Source organism: Chiloscyllium punctatum, chromosome 15, assembly GCF_047496795.1.
Source record: "Chiloscyllium punctatum isolate Juve2018m chromosome 15, sChiPun1.3, whole genome shotgun sequence".
Classification (NCBI taxonomy): Eukaryota; Metazoa; Chordata; class Chondrichthyes; order Orectolobiformes; family Hemiscylliidae; genus Chiloscyllium; species Chiloscyllium punctatum.
This window is the reverse complement of record NC_092753.1, coordinates 56,653,644-56,667,138: the sequence shown is the minus strand read 5'-3', so window position 1 is coordinate 56,667,138 and position 13,495 is coordinate 56,653,644. Positions and strand designations below refer to the sequence as shown.

General features: G+C 42.1%; 1 protein-coding gene across 7 annotated transcripts in view; it reads left to right on the top strand.

The window, feature by feature from the left end:
• The window catches only part of dcaf6 (ddb1 and cul4 associated factor 6), a 225,207-nt gene that overhangs the window by 80,663 nt on the left and 131,049 nt on the right, over positions 1 to 13,495 (top strand). The gene's annotated exons all lie outside the window — the stretch shown is intronic.

Here is a 13,495-nt window from a genome sequence, read left to right as displayed (position 1 = left end):
GAAGGACGTATTATCCATGGCCAAATAAGGATGTCAAGATGGTACTAATTTGAAAGAAATGTGTAAATGTGTAACAATGTTGGCATGAGGTCTGGGCAGACTTCAAGAACCAGTGAATTTTTTTTAAAATTCACTTGTGGGACGAGGGCATCGCTGGCTGGTCCAGCATTTATTGTGTATCACTAATTGCCCTGGAAAAGGTGCTTTTGAACCCCTGTAGTCCATGTGCTACAAATACACCAACAATGCCATTCAAGAGGGAATTCCAGGATTTTGACCCTATGATAACGAAGGAATGGCAATATATATGGGCGGCACGGTGGCACAGTGGTTAGCACTGCTGCCTCACAGTGCCGGGGATCTGGGTTCAATTCCCACCACAGGCAACTGTCTGTGTGGTGTTTGCACATTCTCCTCGTGTCTGCTTGGGTTTCCTCCAGGTGCTCCAGTTTCCTCCCACTGTCCAAAAAATGTGCAGGTTAGGTGAATTGGCCATGCTAAACTGCTCGTAGTGTTAGGTGAAGGGGTAAAAGTAGGGGAATGGGTGGGTTGCTCTTTGGAGGGTCAGTGTGGACTTGTTGGGCCGAAGGGCCTGTTTCTGCACTGTAAGTAATCTAATCTAATAATGTCTAAGTCAGGCATGCTGAGTGGCTTGAAGGGGAACTTGCAGGTGGTGATGTTCCCATGTCTCTTCTAGATGGAAATGATTGTGGGTTTGGAAGGTGCTGACTAAGGACCTTTGAATTTTTACAGATCGTATACACTGCTGCTACTGAATGTTAGTGCAGGTGTGAAAAGGTGTTTGTGTATACGTTTCAAACCAAGTGGGTTGTTTTGTCTCGGAAGGTGTTAAGTTGCTTGAATGTTGTTGGAGCTGCACTCAGTCAGATAAATGGGGAGTATTCCATCACACTTCCGACATGTGCCTTATAGATGGCAGACAGGCTTTGGAGAGTCAAGAGATGAGCTATTCAAGGCAGGATTCCTCGCCATTGTACTTATGTAGCTAGTCCAGTTGAATTTCTGGTATCTGCTGGATGTAGATATTGGGGGATTTAGTAATGGTAATGCCATTGAATGTCAAGGGGCAGTGGTTAGATTGCCTCTTATTGGAGATGGCCTGGCATTTGTGTGGTGCAAATATTATTTGCTACTTTTCATCCTAAACCTGAATATTGTCCAGATCTTGTTGCATTTGAACATATACTGCTTCAGTATCTGAGGATGAGCAAATGGTGCTGAACATTGTGCAACCATCGACAATCATTCCCACTTCTGACATTATGATTCAGGGAAGGTCATTGATGAAGCAGCTGACAATGGTTGGGTCTAGACACTGCCCTGAGAAACTCATGCACAGAACTCCTGGAGCTGAGATGACTGACTTCCAATAACTGCAACCATTCTATGTGCCAGGTATGACTTGAACCAACAGAGTTTACCCCTGATTCCCATTGATTCCAGTTTTGCTAGTCTCCTTGATGCCAAACTTGGTCAAATGCTGCCTTGATGTCAATGGCTATTACTGTCACCTCATCTCTGGAATTCAACTTTTTAGTCCATGTTTGAGCGAAGGCTTTTATTACTTAAGGCGTGGTCCTGACTGAACCCCAACTGAGTGCATTTTTAGGATAACTTAAAAAAAACTTGAGGCAGAAAACCGAGTTAGAGGAAAAAGCCAGCTAATAGGATGAAAAGAGACAGGAAGATTTCTTCAAGCATTTGAATAAGAAATGAGAAACTCAAGCTTGTGCTTTTTCTCAACACCAGTGGTCCCTGTCTCTTTCAATGTCGAGGCTTCAATGAGACACAATTCCTTGGCACATCCACTTTTCAAAGCTGAATTGATTGCTCATAATCATGACATTTACTTGCAATTACAATGGTTAAAGCCTTACAAGAGAGCTTTGCATAATGGAGCATGCACAAGCTAAATAAGGGTCAAAAGCCTTAATGTTTAAAATTTACTGGCAAAAATACAGTCTTCGTCTCCGAGCACAGAAGTCTTCAAAATTTGCTTAATTGTTTCTAGCTATCATGAACAATGGATCTAAGCAAACACAGCAGAGAGAAATTTGTAATTAACCAGGTTAGTGGGAAACCTGGGAATGTCAGTGTGCACAGAGCCTTTCATCTGCAGATTGCTGGGGGGTTAGGGGTGCAGGTGATATTGATGAGAGGACCACCTGCAACTCTTGCTCCAATGACATGCTTTCCATCTCCCTCCCTTCCCCCCCCCCCCTGCCGTTATTTCTAATGTATGCCAGGATTGAAAATGCTACCTCATAAATTGTTGTCACAAACAGCAAGAGTACAGAAATGTCATGGTCAGAGATCAGATATTTATGTACAGCAGATAGCCAAAATGCATATGAAGGCACCATTCCAAAGTTTGGCTTCATTGTGTGATCTATCCGTGCCTATATATATTTCTCTTTTACTTTTAATGTCAGCTTTTGTGATGTTTCAAAACATAGTGAACTAAAAGGATCTGTATCCAGTACTAGTCTTCCACATCTGTTGATGGGAGGTAGAATTTGAACATTTCTTGCACTGGTGTGAGGTGTCTGAGTATGAAGTTGTGCATCTTGACAGCTGAATCTGTTGCTGATGAAGCTAGTGGATACAGTTCAAGTGAAGCCCTGCCAATGTCTCTTGCCGAAGGCCCAGTTTTGACCTGAAACCTTGAAGTTTATCTGTATTAGAATCATCTCATTATCCCCCTGCATTTTATCACTTAGGTGACTGAAAAGATCTGTCAGACTGCCATCTTAGCCCACCAGTAATCTGTGGAATTCATTGCCACAGAGGGCTGTGGAGATCAAGTCATTGAGCATCTGTCAGACAGAGGTAGATCCTTGATGAGGAAGAAGATCATATGTTAGAGGAGAATAGGGTTGTGAAACATATCAACATAATAACATGATCAAATCGTGGAGCAGATTCAATGGAGTGAATGGCCTGATTTCTGCTCCTATATCTTATGGTCTCATCATTAGATAGCACTTCTTTAAAATGCATTGTTCAAAATTCTGTTGATTCTCTTGGGAACTCATGAACAAAGGAGGCAATCTTTCTTTGCGATAGTTGTCACACCTGTGCGTGTAACAATCAACTTTGATACTCAGCCCCTATTTCTACAAAAACAATGGTGAACAAACATGATTTCAATGGCTGTAATTTTGTGTAATTTTCACGGCTTGCTCTAGTACTGCAGTAACTTTGGTTGCATTGTTTTGGCTACAGAAGCTTTGCAGTGGCAAGTGTAGTGGGTGATTGGAACGTACGGATTTTGCTGTTTCATCTTACTGACAAATTGCTTGACTTTCCCCATCATGGAGGTTACTTTGTCAGTACAAATGTGCCAACTTGTGGTCCGGATAAGTTTATTTTGCCTCAAGTTGGCATCTGTTACCTGAAATATTTGTTCACCAGTCGCATGACTCAATAGCTCCTCACAAATGCAAAATATCTGCAGAATGAAGGTCCTATCAACATGCAGAATGTTGGCCAGTGGGTAACAGTTACCTCATGTATTGGTGGGCTCATCAATTTGCAAAGCAAACTTTCTACTCGTAACTAACTTTTCTTGCAGCACCTTGTCAATAATAGCTGACATGTTGTCAATTTGCTATTTACCTGTGTAATTAAAGAGTGGCATTTTATTGATCTCTTTTGCAGCATCAGTCCCTCACATCAAAACCTCAATTTTCTTTATGAGCAGGCGTGATTAAGGCTTCAGCTAATGAAATGGGTTTTTTTGGCTACAAGCTCAGCCACCAGGTAACTAGTCTGTTGAGGTTTATCTGATACTGCACACACTTCATCAGACGATGAGTCTGCTTGCTATTTTGTTCTCTCACGCTTTTGAAATATTCTGTGTGTTTATTTGCAAAATACAAGTATCTTGACTGTAAATGTTGACTTAACTTAGTTGGTGCTATCTTTCTACAGATGAGATATTCAGGATAGGCACAAGTGGCATATCCTATCCATGAAAATCCAAAAGCCATGAGCTCTCAAACTATGTCTGAACAGTTCTTGTTTTTTCTGATTTGTGTTCAGATGTTTAGTTGACTAAATTAGCAGAAAAGATACCTCTTTTCACAAGAAACCTATCCATTTCTTACATAAGTGGTATAAGTTTTTAAAGAGAAAGATCCAAATGTAATCATTTTAAAATATGTGTTAGCAGTGGAAACATGTCCAGACAGGCAGGCCAAATCAACAGCCATCCCAACTGTGTGCTTCTTTACTGAGCATACGCAGTTTCTTCTAACAGGTTTGGTTTTGTGCGCATGTAGGATGCAAAGCAGTGCTGCTCCTGAGATTTTTGCAGCACACTACTCACCTTGCTGTGGCACACCAGTTGAAAACTTCTGCTCCAGACACAGTGTGACTGATATTTGCTGGAAAACAAAGCATTATTGGAGGCTTTGAATGCTTATTTTGTGGCTGACTTCCCAATTATCTTCCCAACGATAATTGAAAGTCAAGATGTGATCAAGAGGGATGAACTAAAAGCATTCACCATCACAAGGGAATAGCTGCTAAGAAAACTAATGGGCTTAAAGGTTGATAAGTCTCCTGGACAAGAAGGCCAGCATTCTAAGATCTTAAAAGAAGTGGTGGCAGAGATATTAGATGTATTGATTATAAACTTCCAGTATTTCTTAAATCTGGAACTGTCCCAGCTGATTGGAAAATGGCAAAGGCACCTTTTATTTGAGAAAAGAGGAACGCAGAGAGCAGGAAACTATTTGATCATAGACTAATATCTGTCACAGGGAAAGTCGCAGAATCATTATTAAGGAGGGTATAGCAGGATACTTTGCAAATCACAATTTGATCAGGCAGAACAAACATGGCTTTTTTAGTAGGAAATTGTGTTTAACTAATCAAATTGAGATATTTTTGATGAAATAACATGCACAGAGAAAAAGCAGAGCCAGTGGATGTTGTGCAGTTGAATTTCCAAAAAGGCATTTGATGTATCTGCTGCACAAGCTGTGCATTTGATATAAGATATTAAGAGTCACAGTCACACAGCATGGAACTTGTCTGCACCGACCAGATATCCTAAATTGATCTAGTCCCATTTGCCAACATTTGACCCAAATCCCTCAACTCTTCCTATTGATTAACCCCATCCAGATGCCTTTTTAAATCTTGTAATTGTACCCACCTCCACCACTTGCTTGGAGAGCTTATTCCATATGCACAACACCCTCTATGAAAAGGTTACCCCTTGTATTGTAAGTGTAAAGGATTGATTAGGTAACAAGAAGCAGAGATTTAAGGTACATGAATTGGGTTAACAAGCTATCATTAATGAAGTGCCACAGGGGTCATTGAGTCCTCAACTGATAATCTATCTCACTGATTTTGATGATGCTGAATGTATCATAGCTTAATTTGTCAAAAATGCCAATACGTGCAGATAAGTAATTTGACTCGAAGAGGTGGAGAGTGTGCAAAGAGGTATAAACTGATTAAGTAAGTAGGCGGAAATTTGGGCAGATGGAATATGTAGGTAAATGGGAACTTTCCCTTTTGGAAGGAAACATAGAAAAAGCAGTATACTATTTAAATGGAAAGAGATTGAAGTGCTCGGTATCAAGGGATCTAAGTGTCCTGGTATTTGAAGCATATAAGAGTTACGTACGAGTGATTAAGAAGGGAGCTGGAATATTGTCATTTGTAACAAAGGGTGTAGAATGTAAAAGTTGGGCACCTTTCCTATAGTTCAGTGATACACCAGGAATGGAATTACATTTCCAGGTCAGGATGGTGACTGGGTAGGATGTGATCTTTGAAGTTCCCCTGTGTCTGATACACTTGTCCTTTTAGATGTAGTGACTGCCACCTCATCAATGATCTTGCCTCCATCGTAAGGTCAGAAGTGGAAATGTTTGATGATAATTCCACAATGCTCCACACCATTTGCAACATCTCAGATACTGAAGTCCATGTGTGTGCAGCAGAACTTGGCCAACATTCAGACTTGTGCTAATAAATGACAAGTAATATTTGTGACACACACAAGGTGTAAAATCTGTGCTCACACCTCTCCCCTCACCTCCATCCAAAAGGAGATTTTCCTGCATGTCCACCCACCTTATTTACTGAGACCATTGCTCTCGATACAGTCTCTATACCGGGGAGACAGAAGGCCAACTCGCAGTGCAGTTCAGGGTACATCTCTGGGACACACTCACCAAACAGCCCCACTGTCCTGTGGCTAACCACTTCAACTCCCCTTCCCACTTCCCCAAGGACAAGTCCTGTGCCTCATCCACAGCCAAATCAAATTTCCCCTCCCCTACCCCAATCTCATCCGAGGTCCAACCCTCTACTCGGCACCACTCTCTCAACCTGTCCATCTTCATTCCCGTCTATCCATTCCACCCTCCCCACTGACCTATCATGATTACCTCCCACCTGCATACACCTATTACCTTCTCACCTGCCTTTCCCTCAGCCCCACCCCCATCCCCCTAAATATCTTTCAGCCTTCTTCCCCTCCACCTTCGTGAAGGGCTTATACCTGAAAGATTCACCCTCCCGCTCCTCAGATGCTGCCTGACCTGATGTACTTTTCCAGTGCCACACTTTTCAACTTGGAGGACAGGAAAAATTTCTGGCTGTAACACCTGCTTCTATTTTAAGGTATTTGAGGTGCTAGAGGTGATTTCCTCGAATTGCAGGAGCAACAATTACTGTTTTGTTTGCTGTTGCATAGTTGTGGAACTTTGGAGGAAAACAAAAGTCAAAACAACAGCACTTTTAAAAGGGAGAGGAACAAACAAAGGCAGCACATGGTGAAGTCAGTACAGGAGAGAGCAGAGAAAGAGACACACACACACACACATTGCGAAATGACAGGGCAGTGAACCTGCGCAGTTACTGCCTTTGCTGTTGTATTCATGCATCACTGGACATTGGAGTGCATCTAGGAAAATTAACAAACAGTGAAATTCACAATTGATCTTGGAGGAACCTGTTTGGGAGAGGTCACTGCACAGAAACAGATAAGTGGATGTTTTAAGCATGGCCTGACAATAAATCTGCAGTAGTGCGTAGAGTGGGGTTGTTCTTGATATGTTTTGTGGGGTTGTTCTTGATATATTGAGATATGTCTCTTGATTAAACGCAAAATATAAGCCATAAGTATGAAGTTAACCTGAAGCAGTGTTTTGTAGAGGAATAAGACAATGCTACTTTCTGGGTCTGTCGATTGAAAGAAGCAAAAATAGCCTTTCATAGAGTGATATGCTCCTCTTGTCGGATGTGGGAGTTTAGCGAGAGTTTACGGATTACTGAGAATTATATCTGCAATAAATGCTGTTGGTTGCGAATCCTATCAGATCAAATGGATCGGTTGGAGAGACAGAGGGAATGAGGAATTTACAAGAGGAAGGGGATGTGATGGATGGCAGTTATAGGAAGGGCGAAAAGTTGCAGACAGAGTCACATATATGGGTTAATTCCAGGAAAAGTGTGAGAGGTAGGCAGGTAGTGCAGGAGTTTTCTGTGGCTATCCCCATTTCAAACAAGTATTCTGTTTTGGAAAATGTGGGGTGTGATGGATTCACAGGGGAATGTAGCACAAACAGCCAAGTTTCTGATATTGAGACTGGCTGTAATGCAATGAGGGGTACATTGGGTTCCAAAAGATTGATTGTGTTAGGGGACTCTCTCGTCCGAGGTACAGACAGATGTTTCTGTGGCCAGCAATGAAAACCAGAATGGTGTGTTGTTTCCCTGGGTGCCAGGATCAAGGATGTCTCAGAGAGGGTGCAGAATGTTCTCAAGGGGAAGAGGGCCCAGCAGGAGGTCATTGTCCACACTGGAACCAATGACACAGGGAGGGAAAAGGATGACATTCTGAAGGGAGAATATAGAGAGCTAGGCAGGAATTTAAAAAGAAGGTCCTCGAGAGTAGTAATATCTGGATTACTCCTGGTGCTAGAGGAGACCACATGTAGAGGAGACCACATCGGGAGCAACGGATACAATAAATGATATTGGTGGATGTGCAGGTGAAACTTTGATGGATGTGGAAGGCTCCTTTAGGGCCTTGGATAGAGGTGAGGGCGGAGGTTTTACAGTTCCTGCGGTGGCAGGGGCAAGTGCCAGAATGGGAGGGTGGGTCGTAGGGGGGTGTGGACCTGACCAGGTAGTCACGGAGGGAACGGTCTTTGCGGAAGGCGGAAAGGGGTGGGGAGGGAAATATATCCCTGGTGGTGGGTTTTTTTGGAGGTGGCGGAAATGTCGGTGGATGATTTGGTTGATGCGAAGGTTTGTAAGGTGGAAGGTGAGCACCAGGGGCGTTCTGTCCTTGTTATGGTTGGAGGGGTGGGGTCTGAGGGCGGAGGTGCGGGATGTGGACGAGATGCGTTGGAATATTGCATGCAGTTATGGCCTCCTTCCTGTTGGAAGGGTGTTGTGAAACTTGAAAGGGTTCAGAAAAGATTCACAAGCATGTTTCCAGGGTTGGAGGATTTGAGGGTGAGGGGACAAAGATATAAAAGGGATCTAAAGGGCAACTTTTTCACGCACAGAGTGGTACATGTATGGAATGATCTGCCAGAGCAAGTGGTGGAGACTATTACAATTGCAATGTTTAAAAGGCACCTGGATGGGTATATGAATAGGAAGAGTTTAGAGGGATATGGGCCAGGTGCTGGCAGGTGGGACTAGATTGGGTTGGGATATCTGGTCGGCATGGATGAGTTGGACCGAAGGGTCTGTTTCTGTGCTGTACGTCTCTATGACTCTATCTGCAGTCCTCACTTTCTGCTTGTTTCCATTAGTGTTTAAAAGAATAAGACGTGACTTAATTGAAACAGTAGATCCTGACGGTCCATGACAGCGTAGGTATAGAGATGGGTGAATCTAGAAATCAGGGGTCATTTATTTATAATTGAAGAAGAAAAATATTTTCTCAGGATTGAGTTATTGGATCTCTGTTCCTGAAGCTATTGTGGCAACAGAGGCCTTTAAATATTTTTAAGGCATTGATAGATACGTTGAGTACTTTTGAGGCTTAGGTAGATTCGTAGATTCTTGTTAAGCAAGGGGGTCAGAGCTTGTCAAGGTTAGGCTTGAATGTGGATTAGAAGTTACAATCAGATCAACCATGGTCTTATTGAATGGTGGAGCAGGCTTGAGGGGCTAATGGCCTACTCCTGCTCCTAATTCACATATTCCTACATATCCCAGCAATGCCTATGTCCCAAGATTGAATATATATTTTAAAACATCCACCATCTATAAAGTTAAAGTCAGAAATGCAGTTAGTTACTCTCTCCAAGGACATTTTTACAACAATTGACAATGGTTATGTGGTCTCCATTAGGTTATGCTTTTATTCCAGATTTTTGATTGTACTCAAATTTTATCATCTGTCTTGGTTTTCTTTGAACTCTTTTTCTCTCAGAACATTAGCGAGGGATTCTGAATTATGATCCCGTGGCATTATCACTGACTCCCAGTGCCGCTTGATAGCAGTTATATTTTTCATCATTGGATGATTGAGGGTAGACTAGGACAGTTACTGACCGGAGTGAATTTGAACTGCTTTTTGTAGAAAGGACAGACTTGGCAATTTTCCACATACTCAGTAGATGCCTGTGTTATAACAGCACTGGAACATTTTGATCACCAAAGCAGCCAGTTTTAGAGCATATCTCTTCAATACTAGAGCTAGGATGCTGTAGGGTCTATTGTGACCAGTGCAGTATTATTTCTCATCAGCAAGCCGGAGATGGGTGAGGTCGTCGATGAATATTTCTCCTGTATTTACCATGGAGAAATATATGAAAAATTGCAAACTTGGGGAAGTTAACGGTGATATCTTGGGGGCAGTCCCTACCGTAATAGAGGTGGTATTAGAATGTGCGACTGTGGATAAATCTCCTGGTCCTGATCAGATATATCTGAGAGCATTGCAAGAGGCTAGAGAGAAAATTATAGGTGCCCTGACTGATGTTTTTGCATTGTCATTCGTCATGGGTGAGGTCCTGGAAGACTGGAGGGTATCAATTGTTGTTCTCTTATTTGAGAGAGGCTGCAAAGAAGAACCTGGGAATGTCAAACCAGTAAGCCTAACATCTTTGGTAGGTAAGCTACTTGAGAAGATTTTGAGAGATAAGATATGCGTGCATTTGGAAAGACAGGGTTTGATTAGGAGTAGTCAGCTTTGTTTTGTATGTGGGAGATCATCTCTCACAAATTTGTTAGTGTTCCTTGAAGTGACCAGGAAGATTGACGAGGGCAGGGTGGGAGACATAGTCTGTGGATTTCAGTAAGGCCTTTGATAAAGTTCCAAATAGTAGGCTGCTCTCGAAGGTTAGATCACATGGGATCCAGGGGGAGCTGGTAAATTGGATACACAATTGTCTTGGTGGTAGGAAGTGGAAGGTAATAGTGGAACGATGCTTGTTGGACTAGAGGCCTATGACCAGTGGAGTGCCTCAAGGGTCGCTGCTGTGCCCCATTGCTGTTTGTTACCTGTATCATTGATTTGGATGAGAATGTACAGGGCATGATTAGTAAGTTTGCAGATGACACTAAAAGAGGCACTATCGTGGACAGAGGGGAAGGATATCTGAAATTGCAGCAGGAATTCAATCAGCTGGGGATGGGTCAAGAAAAGCAAATGGAATTTAATATAATACATATGAGGTCTTGCATTTTGGAAAGTTAAACCAAGGTAAGAGTTTTATGGTGAAGGCAGCTTTTGGCACACTGGCCTTCATCAGTCAGGGCATTGAGTATAGAAATTGGGAAGTTAAGTTGCAGTTGTACACGATGTTGGTGAGGCTGCACTTGGAGTATTGTGTTCAGTTTTGGTCACCTTGCTGTCAGAAGGATGTTATTAAACTGTAAAGTGTGTAGAAGAAATTTACAAGGATATTGCTGGGATTCAATGGCCTGAGTTATAGGGAGAGGTTGGACAAGCTAGGATTTTTTTCTTTAGAGCTATCTTATAGAAGCATATAAAATCATGAAAGGCCTGGGCTAGGATGAAAGCACTCAGTCTTTTCCCAGGGTTGGAGAATCAAGGACAAGGGAGTATCAGTTTATGGTTAAAAAAGAAAGAATAAAAGGCAACCTGAGGGGGCAACTTTATTTTACAGAGAGTGTGGTACACCTATGGAATGAGTTGCCGGCAGAAATGGTTGAGGCGGGTACATTGACAACGTTTCAAAGGCATTTGGACAAACACAGATCGGAAAGATTTAGAAAGATATGGGCCAAGTGCAGGGAAATGGGGTTAGCATTGATGCACATTTTGGTCAGCATGGACCACTATGGACTCTGACTGTAATTGCAGTGAATCAAGTTAGTTGAAGACTAACATCTGTGATGTAAGAGAAGAAGGCTGAGGTAAATCATTCCCTCCCCACTTCTGACTGAGGGTAATTGCAAATGTTTCAGCTTTGTCTTGTGTACTGACATGCCAGACAGTTCCATTATTGCACGTAAGGATGTTTGCGGAGTCTCCTCATGTTAATTATTAAATTACACCTCCCCTTTATCATTCATGACTGGATATGGCAGACTGCAGTGCCTGAATTTGATCTGTTGACTGAGATCATTTAGCTCTATGTTTAAATGCTGCATCTGTTTTGCATGATGAGGTGGTGCTGGAGTTGGGCTGGGGTGGACCAAGTTAAAAATAATGACAGCAGGTTATCGTCCAACAGGTTTATAAATTCCTACTTTGGAAATAGAACCAGTCTGATTCAAGATTGGAATGCAGGCAGACTCCAACCTCACACCTTTAATACACTGTCTGTCTGAGCTGAGATGTCACTTTTTCCTATAAAACCTTAAGTTATCTCAGGAATGTGACTTGAAAGAAGTTCTGGGATTTACATAAGGAATTGAAACCTGCAACCCATTTGAAAAGATGAAAGACTTAACAGCAATCTAGGTTTGTTCAATATATTGTATCAGTTTCATGATACTAAGATTTCGTGCTATAAATTCTATGTATTATAATCCTGCCCCACTAGCTACCTGACAAGGGAGCATGCTCGAAAGCTGGTACTTCCAGATAATCCTGTTGGACCATAACCTGGTGTTATGTGAGTTTTAATTCTGTTTATCATGTTAGTAATTCTGTATTGTAGCTTCACTGGGTTGGTACTGGATTTTAGGTATGTACTTTGGCATTTTAGACATCTTACACTCCTGATTAAACTAGGTTTGGTCCCCTGCCTTGTGGTAATGTTGGAATGAAAGATATACCCAAGTGTTGAGGCTGCGTATTGTGGTTGAATATAATTCTGCTGCTGCTTGGATTAGATTCTGGGAGTATACTCATGAATAGGGATAACAGCACTCCTCGGATGAAGATGTTAAACTGGGGGAAGACGAGCTACAACAACATTAGGCAGGAACTGGATAATGATGATTGGAGATGGCTGTTTGAGGGTAAATCACATTGGATATAGGAGTGTTTCAAACGTCAGTTGGTAAAAGTTCAGGTGAGAATGAACGATAAGTATGGCAAGTTAGGTAAATCTTGGATGATCAGGGATGTTATGACCTTGGTCAAAAAGAAACAGTGTGTAAGGTCTAGGAGGATGGGAACTGATGAAGCTCCTGAAGTATATAAGGAAGTAGGAAAGAACTTAAAACAAGGAATACATCGGGCTAAAAGGGGTCATGAAAAGTCATGAGTAAGCAGGATTAAGAAGAATCTCAAGGCTATCTATACATATAGAAGTAGCATGGGGGTAGCCAGGGAAAGGGTTGGCCCACTCAAGGACAAAGGAGGGAATCTATGTATGGAGCCATTTGAGGTAGATGAGGTCCTAAACTAATACTTTGTTTTGGTATTCTCCAACCAGAATGAATTAAAGGAAGATGATGACCTTGGAAGGGAGTGTTGAGTTTCTAAGCCAAGTTGCTGTTAAAAAGGAAGTGGTGTTGTGTGTTTTAAAAGGCATTAAGTAGCTAAGTCCCTTAGTCCTGATGGGATCTAACCCAGAGTATTGAGGGAGGTAAGAGAACAAATTGCTGGAGCGTTGGCAGACATCTTTGTATCCTCTTTGGCCACCGGTGACATCCCAGAGGACTGGAGAATAGTCATCATTGTCCCATTATTTAAGAAGGGTAACAGGAAATTACTGACATTTACAGGCCTGTGAGTCTTAAGTCAATGGTCAGGAAATTATTGGAAAAGATTCTCGGGGACAGAATCTATGTATTTGGAAGCAAATGGACATATTTGCAATCAACATCATGGTTTTATGCAGGGGAAGTCGTGTCTAATTAACTTGATAGAGTTATTTGAAGAGGTGACGATGATGACTGATAGAGGAAAAGTGGTTAGTCTCTACGTGGACTTCAGTAAAGCCTTTGACAAAGTCCCTCAATGACAGACTGGTAAAAAGGTGAAATCACATGGTATCAGGTGAGTTGGCAAGATGGTTACAGAACTGGCTTAGTCACAGGAGACAGAGGGTAATGGTGGAAG